The sequence below is a fragment of the Electrophorus electricus genome, unplaced genomic scaffold (assembly GCF_041902795.1).
Source record: "Electrophorus electricus isolate QZ-2024a unplaced genomic scaffold, ASM4190279v1 Scaffold401, whole genome shotgun sequence".
Lineage (NCBI taxonomy): Eukaryota > Metazoa > Chordata > Actinopteri > Gymnotiformes > Gymnotidae > Electrophorus > Electrophorus electricus.
The window spans coordinates 12,501-21,608 of NW_027658695.1; the positions used below are offsets into that span (position 1 = coordinate 12,501).

Below are 9,108 nucleotides of genomic sequence, written 5' to 3' on the forward strand. Positions count from 1 at the left end.
AGTTTAGGTCTTTCACCACGACTACAAAGACAGGTTTAAAAGGTTTCACCAACCGGTCAGGCGCCCCCGTCTGCGAGTGTTGAAACGGGCGCGGGGTTGCGCTTTGCCCACACGCCCCACGTGGCAGACGAGTCAGTCTTTGAACCGCGGCCCTCCGCGCCCGCCCCGTCCGACCCCTCGAAAGGGGTGGAACTCACGTAGCGTGGGCCAAGCCCTAGGTACCTGCCGGGGGTCCCCCTGAGACTCCTTTCTGAGAGAGAGAAGCAGGGGAACCGGCTGCGCCACCCACCACCACCACGCCCCAGGACGCCGGTGGGCGGACGAACACAGGAAGGGCCATGGCCTGCCCCACGAGGAGCAGCGCTCGCAACCCCCCCCGGAAAGTCCGCTCGTCAGCGAGCAAGGGGACGGGGATGAATGACAAGGACAACAAAATAGGAAAACCCCTCGCGGTGGACGGAGGCAGCGGCCGTGCGAGCGAGAGGGAGGGCGCGGGACGGACCCGTACGACCCGCTCGACTCGCAGGCGCTTCTCCTGCCGGCAAGGTGAGGGGAAACCGGCCTTCGCCCGACGAGCGGGGACGCCGAGTTTTTTGAACGACGCGTCTCTCGCGCTGGAACCCAGAGAATACCGGGGCCTGCGGGGGGGGGGTGCTGAAGGACGACGCGGAGGAAGAGGCGGAGGACGAGGAAGGGGTGGGAGGGACTAGGCTCCTCCTTTATGCCTTCTGTCCAGCCTGACCTGCAAGCGACCACGTGTAACAGCAACCCCGAAGACCCTTTCGACCCTGGGCCCCGACGCGGGGGGACGGCGAAGTCGAGGGGGTCGGGAGAGGAGGCACGCCGGACAGCGTTACCCGTTAATGATCCTTTCGCAGGTTCACCTACGAAAACCTTGTTACGACTTTTACTTCCTCTAGATAGTCAAGTTTGATCGACTTCTCGGCGCTCCGCCAAGGCCCGCGAGGAGCCCCGGCGGGGCCGATCCGAGGACCTCACTAAACCATCCGATCGGTAGTAGCGACGGGCGGTGTGTACAAAGGGCAGGGACTTAATCAACGCGAGCTTATGACCCGCGCTTACTGGGAATTCCTCGTTCATGGGGAATAATTGCAATCCCCAGTCCCCATCACGAATGGGGTTCAGCGGATTACCCGCACCTCTCGGTGTAGGGTAGGCACACGCTGATCCAACCATTGTGGCGCGCGTGCAGCCCCGGACATCTAAGGGCATCACAGACCTGTTATTGCTCCATCTCGCGTGGCTGAACGCCACTTGTCCCTCTAAGAAGTTTGACGCCGACCGCGGAGGGCCGCGTAACTATTTAGCATGCCGGAGTCTCGTTCGTTATCGGAATTAACCAGACAAATCGCTCCACCAACTAAGAACGGCCATGCACCACCACCCACAGAATCGAGAAAGAGCTATCAATCTGTCAATCCTTTCCGTGTCCGGGCCGGGTGAGGTTTCCCGTGTTGAGTCAAATTAAGCCGCAGGCTCCACTCCTGGTGGTGCCCTTCCGTCAATTCCTTTAAGTTTCAGCTTTGCAACCATACTCCCCCCGGAACCCACAGACTCGTGGTTTCCCTCACGCTGCCCGGCGGGTCATGGGAATAACGCCGCCGGATCGCGGGTCGGCATAGTTTACGGTCGGAACTACGACGGTATCTGATCGTCTTCGAACCTCCGACTTTCGTTCTTGATTAATGAAAACATTCTTGGCAAATGCTTTCGCTTTCGTCCGTCTTGCGCCGGTCCAAGAATTTCACCTCTAGCGGCGCAATACGAATGCCCCCGGCCGTCCCTCTTAATCATGGCCCTGGTTCAGGAAACCCACAAAATAGAACCGGAGTCCTATTCCATTATTCCTAGCTCAGGTATTCAGGCGAGAAGCGGGCCCGCTTTGAACACTCTAATTTTTTCAAAGTAAACGCTCCGAGCCCCGTCCGGACACCCAGCCAAGGGCATCCGGGGGGCACCGGGAGACAGGGTCTGAGACAGGCGGTGGCACGCCTCGCGGCGGACCGCCAGCCCACTCCCGACATCCAACTACGAGCTTTTTAACTGCAGCAACTTTTAATATACGCTATTGGAGCTGGAATTACCGCGGCTGCTGGCACCAGACTTGCCCTCCAATGGGTCCTCACCCATGGGTTTAGGATACGCTCATTCCGATTACAGGGCCTCGAAAGAGACCTGTATCGTTATTTTTCGTCACTACCTCCCCGTGTCGGGAATGGGTAATTTGCGCGCCTGCTGCCTTCCTTGGATGTGGTAGCCGTTTCTCAGGCTCCCTCTCCGGAATCGAACCCTGATTCCCCGTTACCCGTGGTCACCATGGTAGCCGACTATGGTACCATCGAAAGTTGATAGGGCAGACATTCGAATGAGACGTCGCCGCCGCGGAGGGCGCGCGATCGGCCCGAGGTTATCTAGAGTCACCAAAGCGGCCGGGGGGCCCGAGCCCCCCGGATGGGTTTTGGGTCTGATAAATGCACGCATCCCCCGAAGGGTCAGCGCTCGTTTGCATGTATTAGCTCTAGAATTACCACAGTTATCCGAGTAACGTGTGGAGCGATCAAAGGAACCATAACTGATTTAATGAGCCATTCGCAGTTTCACTGTACCGGCCGTGTGCACTTAGACCTGCATGGCTTAATCTTTGAGACAAGCATATGTTACTGGCAGGATCAACCAGGTAGTTTGCACCGTGGTCTGGGATGAACCACGAGTGACATCCGCCTCCCCTTCCGGGGGCTAGGAAGCAGCGGGTTGTAAGTGCGTGCGCCGTCAGGTCCAGACGCCATACAGGGCTACCCAGGACAGCTTCCGCGGCCAGTGTAAACGTGCTCGCGCACCGCCCTCTGGCCTTCGGACGCCGACCTCTCACCTTGATGCAAAGCTGTCCCATCCGGTCATGCCCGCACCGTACCCCGTCCACCTCCTCCGGAGGTGCGGACGGCCGACTCCAGGTGCTTTCGGCGTTCCCTCTCTTCACGCCGTTTTGATTTTCGTGGGCCGCTGGTGGGGGGACAAGGGAAAGACCTCGTCGAATTCCCTCCCCCCTAGCCTCGCTCAACCTACGTTTCGTGATGTAACCAAGAAGAGTGATTCGTGGGCCCAGGTAGGTTTGAAGAGGAGGCCAACAAAGCAGGGCACTCCCTTCCTCCCAAACCACAGACACCAGTATAGGACAACTGAGTAGACAGACTGGCCGTCTGAGTCTCCCCCAGAGAGTTCTGGGATGGGTTACAAATAACCCCCACCCCCCATCAGAGGCTTGACCCGCTAGAACCAGGGAGGATCTGTCAAAACCGCTCTCCACATCAGAAGTTCTGGATCAGCCGGGGCTGGTCGGCAGACGTCCACCTAAGGCCGTGGCCTAACCCCGTGTGGGGGGATAGCGCTCGCACCCGTACACGTGGACACCCGCTCGTCAAATGGCTGGCTCCTCACTTACCGTAGGGGGAATGGTTTGCCTACCCCTGGCGGGTCTGGTACTCCACTCTACCAAACAAGGAAGCAACACACCAATAGACCCCTGCAACACCGGGCAGCTTTGGGCAGTGTCACTACACTCCTCCTTGTTCTTCACGTTCCTTCCGTGGTGATTTTTTTTTTTTTTTTCGTGGCCATTGCCGTGCATGGCTTCCCCATCGCTTTGCATGCTCTCCATTGCCTCGTGCTGCTTCACCATTGGTCTCACCTGGAGACCGAAGCCGCTCTCCCAGTAACCCGATGGTACCTGGCCAGAAAACCCCGTGCCCGATTTCATCTAGGACAAGGGCCAAACCACAGACCGTGCCCGTCCAGGGTCAACCCCTGGTCGGACAGGCCTGGTGGGTCGATACCATGGATGTGGCAGGCCGACGAGAATCCACTGGTACATTTACAAACACGCCCACCCTGGTGGCATGGCTGTACGACCCATCGTCGAAGCACGCTGCGGCGGACTGAGCCATTGGATCCAGTTGCCTGGGCGTACACTCAGCCCAACAGACGCACTCGGGTCGGGGAGAGCAAAGCAGACTGTGTGCCTGGATGTGCCCACTTCCATAGGGGAATCGGCATGATGGTTCACTTAACCCCGAGGAGGGCTCCCCTCGCGGGATAAGCACCCCCCTCGGGGGATGGGGGGGGGGGGGGGCATCCAGAGCACACCACTTTCCGGTAGGGGACAGGCGTTTGATCATGTGTCCGAGGGAGAGCTCCCCTTGCCGGCCGAACACCCCTCGGACTCCCCCTTGGGCTTCCAGAGAACGCCACTGGATGAATTTAGTGCTTGGACCCCATTGATTCTCTTTGCTCTCCCATATACCCGACGGGACCTATTTGCAAAACCCCGTGCCAACCAGACCTCCAGGAAGGGGGCTGGCGGCTAACCATGCCCAGCAGGGTGCACCCTGGTCGGACACTTTGGGAGGGTCGAGAGCCTGGAAGTGCCACCCGGGGGAGTAATTCTGATTTCCGTTTTAATGCACTCAGGGACAGCCCGAGGACCTCTGTAGTGCACCTGAGGCGGACTGAGCCGTCGGGTCCAGGGGTCTGGAGTTCGGAACCTCCAGGGTTCACCTGGCTGTTCTCTTAGCCCTGCAGGGTGCACCCTGGTCGGACACTTTGGGAGGGTCGAGAGCCTGGATGTGCCACCCGACGAGTAATGAGTTTTCCCTTCGTATCTCTTCCGGACCAGGTCCGATTCGCACGAAACTCGCTGGGCATGGCCAGGAGCGCCCCCTGCTGCCCACGCCACCGTCCCCGCGCTTCTACTCCCGAGGGCCGAGGAGACAGCGAAGCGTGGGTCGGGTCGCCTGCTTCCAGGGTCTCCCTGGTACTCTCCAGTCTCCCGAGTCCATCGGGTCCGACCTCGTATTTTTAGCCCAGACGGGGAATGAGAAAGGGGCCCCCGACCGCCCGAGGGCGGGCGCTCGCTTCTCAGCCTAGGAACGTCCGATTCCCACGAAACTTTTACGCCAGACGTTCCTGGCAGCGAGCGCGTTCAAAGGTGACCCGCGCTGCTTCTCTCCTCCCAAGGGCCGAAGAGATATTCGTCTTCAAACCCGACCGGCCCTGTGTTTTGCCGCCCCGGCGGTTTTAAAAAATCATAGCGTAAAAACGGTGGGTGCGCTTCGCCTGCCGCTTGGACAGCGTTAAACGGCAGCCCCGGCTCTTTCCAAAGGGCCCTCAACCGACTTTCTGCTCCCAAGGAGCCCAGAGATATGAAACCGATAAATCAAAACCCCGTGCCAACCAGACCTCCAGGAAGGGGGCTGGCGGCTAACCATGCCCGGCAGGGTGCACCCTGGTCGGACGCTTTGGGAGGGTCGAGAGCCTGGATGTGCCACCCCGACAGTAATGAGTTTTCCCTTCGTATCTCTTCCGGACCAGGTCCGATTCGCACGAAACTCGCTGGGCATGGCCAGGAGCGCCCCCTGCTGCCCACGCCACCGTCCCCGCGCTTCTACTCCCGAGGGCCGAGGAGACAGCGAAGCGTGGGTCGGGTCGCCTGCTTCCAGGGTCTCCTGGTACTCTCCAGTCTCCCGAGTCCATCGGGTCCGACCTCGTATTTTTAGCCCAGACGGGGAATGAGAAAGGGGCCCCCGACCGCCCGAGGGCGGGCGCTCGCTTCTCAGCCTAGGAACGTCCGATTCCCACGGAAACTTTTACGCCAGACGTTCCTGGCAGCGAGCGCGTTCAAAGGTGACCCGCGCTGCTTCTCTCCTCCAAGGGCCGAAGAGATATTCGTCTTTCAAACCCGACCGGCCCTGTGTTTGCCGCCCCGGCGGTTTTAAAAAATCATAGCGTAAAAACGGTGGGTGCGCTTCGCCTGCCGCTTGGACAGCGTTAAACGGCAGCCCGGCTCTTTCCAAAGGGCCCTCAACCGACTTTCTGCTCCCAAGGAGCCCAGAGATATGAAACCGAAAAATCAAAACCCCGTGCCAACCAGACCTCCAGGAAGGGGGCTGGCGGCTAACCATGCCCGGCAGGGTGCACCCTGGTCGGACGCTTTGGGAGGGTCGAGAGCCTGGATGTGCCACCCCGACGAGTAATGAGTTTTCCCTTCGTATCTCTTCCGACCAGGTCCGATTCGCACGAAACTCGCTGGGCATGGCCAGGAGCGCCCCCTGCTGCCCACGCCACCGTCCCCGCGCTTCTACTCCCGAGGGCCGAGGAGACAGCGAAGCGTGGGTCGGGTCGCCTGCTTCCAGGGTCTCCCTGGTACTCTCCAGTCTCCCGAGTCCATCGGGTCCGACCTCGTATTTTTAGCCCAGACGGGGAATGAGAAAGGGGCCCCCGACCGCCCGAGGGCGGGCGCTCGCTTCTCAGCCTAGGAACGTCCGATTCCCACGAAACTTTTACGCCAGACGTTCCTGGCAGCGAGCGCGTTCAAAGGTGACCCGCGCTGCTTCTCTCCTCCCAAGGGCCGAAGAGATATTCGTCTTCAAACCCGACCGGCCCTGTGTTTGCCGCCCCGGCGGTTTTAAAAAATCATAGCGTAAAAACGGTGGGTGCGCTTCGCCTGCCGCTTGGACAGCGTTAAACGGCAGCCCCGGCTCTTTCCAAAGGGCCCTCAACCGACTTTCTGCTCCCAAGGAGCCCAGAGATATGAAACCGATAAATCAAAACCCCGTGCCAACCAGACCTCCAGGAAGGGGGCTGGCGGCTAACCATGCCCGGCAGGGTGCACCCTGGTCGGACGCTTTGGGAGGGTCGAGAGCCTGGATGTGCCACCCCGACGAGTAATGAGTTTTCCCTTCGTATCTCTTCCGGACCAGGTCCGATTCGCACGAAACTCGCTGGGCATGGCCAGGAGCGCCCCCTGCTGCCCAGGCCTGGCTCTGGGCCTGGGCACACTTCATTCACTTTGTACCTTTAAATCATACTACTACTACTACTACTACCACCAGAATTCCAGGGCCAAGAGGTCACACAGTCATACACAGCAAAGTAGCTCTGGGCCTGGGCACACTTCAAGAAGTTTGTCCCTTTATATAAGCCTAGAAAATAGACTTCCAGCCCAAGAGTTCAAACACATTCATGCCCAGCAAAGTAGCTCTGGGCCTGGGCACACTTCAATCACTTTGTGCCTTTAAATCATACTACTACTACCAGACTTCCAGGCCCAAGAGGTCAAACACAGTCATGCCCAGCAAAGTAGCTCTGGGCCTGGGCACACTTCAATCACTTTGTGCCTTTAAATCATACTACTACTACCACCAGAATTCCAGGGCCAAGAGGTCACACAGTCATACACAGCAAAGTAGCTCTGGGCCTGGGCACACTTCAAGAAGTTTGACCCTTTATATAAGCCTAGAAATAGACTTCCAGAGCCAAGAGGTCAAACACAGTCATGCCCAGCAAAGTAGCTCTGGGCCTGGGCACACTTCATTCACTTTGTACCTTTAAATCATACTACTACTACTACTACTACTACTACTACTACTACTACTACCAGACTTCCAGGCCCAAGAGGTCAAACACAGTCATGCCCAGCAAAGTAGCTCTGGGCCTGGGCACACTTCATTCACTTTGTGCCTTTAAATCATACTACTACTACCACCAGACTTCCAGGCCCAAGAGGTCAAACACAGTCATGCCCAGCAAAGTAGCTCTGGGCCTGGGCACACTTCAATCACTTTGTGCCTTTAAATCATACTACTACTACCACCAGACTTCCAGGCCCTGGAGGCACACCTTCATGCCTAGCAAGTTTGCTTTACACCTGCGCACACTTCAGACCGTTTCACTCTTTTAATCATTCAAAGTACCACATTTCCAGACCCAAGAGGTCACAGAATCATACCCAGCAAAGTAGCTCTGGGCCTGGGCGGACCATGCAGTTTGACCCTTTTTTTTTTAATAATACTACAACCTGACTTCCAGGCCCAAGAGGTCACACAGTCATGCCCAGCAAAGTAGCTCTGGGCCTGGGCACACATTTTCAGGCCATTCGACCTTTTAAATAATGGAAATGCCAGACCTCCAGGCCCAAGAGGCCACACATTCGTACCCAGCAAAGTATGTTTAAAAATGGGAACAAATCAGACCCTTTCTGTCATTCAAAGCAATGGGCCTCCAACTCACAACCACATGCCCATTGAAGGGCACCCTCACACAGCCACCTTCCCCCTTCTGGAACAACCACACCTCCAGGGCACCACATGCCAATCTCTCCTGCCCAGTAAACTGCAACCTCTCCCAGCCAGGCCAGGCCCCACACACACACACACACACACACACAGACACACACACCGTCTCCCCTTATACCGTCCAGGGACGCACCCCTCCACAAACCTGGCGCACCAGCCGAACCTTGCGGGCCCAGACTTAAGCACTCCCTCCTCGGACTACACTTTTTAAGCCTGCCCCGCTCGACCTCCAGGCCACTGGTTCTTTTTGGGACTTAGGCTCTGGCGCGCCCGTCCTCGCGGCCACTGGTTCTTTTTGGGACTTAGGCTCTGGCGCGCCCGTCCTCGCGGCCACTGGTTCTTTTTGGGACTTAGGCTCTGGCGCGCCCGTCCTCGCGGCCACTGGTTCTTTTTGGGACTTAGGCTCTGGCGCGCCCGTCCTCGCGGCCACTGGTACACTCGCTGGCAAGAGGGGAAAAAAAATAAAAATTGTGGGGAACCTCGTCCCACACAGTTCCAGCAGTGTGCTGTGTCACGCTGCCAAAATATTGGATCAAGGGCTGACTTTCAATGGATCGCAGCGACGTAGCTGCTCTGCCACTCACGAGACCCTGGCCCAGAATCCAGGTCGTTTACAGGGCATTTAGCACCAAGTTCTCCACGAAAATGAGGTGCGGTGATCGGAGAGAGTGCAGCCCCCTTGTAGCTGCATCCCTTACCCGGCTCACGTGTGGCTTTGCTCACCAGGGTCCCCGGAGGGGAGTCCCTGCCTAACCCAGCCCAACCGAAGTACCGCGGCGCTGCGGTATCGTCACCTTTAGGGGGGATTCTGACTTAGAGGCGTTCAGTCATAATCCCACAGATGGTAGCTTCGCACCAGTGGCTCCTCAGCCAAGCACACGCACCAAAATGTCTGAACCTGCGGTTCCTCTCGTTACTGAGCAGGAATTACTATTGCAACAACACATCATCAGTAGGGTAA

The 9,108-nt window shown here is 58.0% G+C and overlaps 1 non-coding gene across 1 annotated transcript; it reads right to left on the reverse strand.

Annotated features, from left to right (window-relative positions):
- Positions 1–861: 861 nt before the first annotated feature.
- On the reverse strand, positions 862–2,701 carry LOC145655938 (18S ribosomal RNA). The gene has a single exon (XR_014121760.1). It is a non-coding gene; the product is annotated as an 18S ribosomal RNA (ribosomal RNA).
- Positions 2,702–9,108: the final 6,407 nt, after the last annotated feature.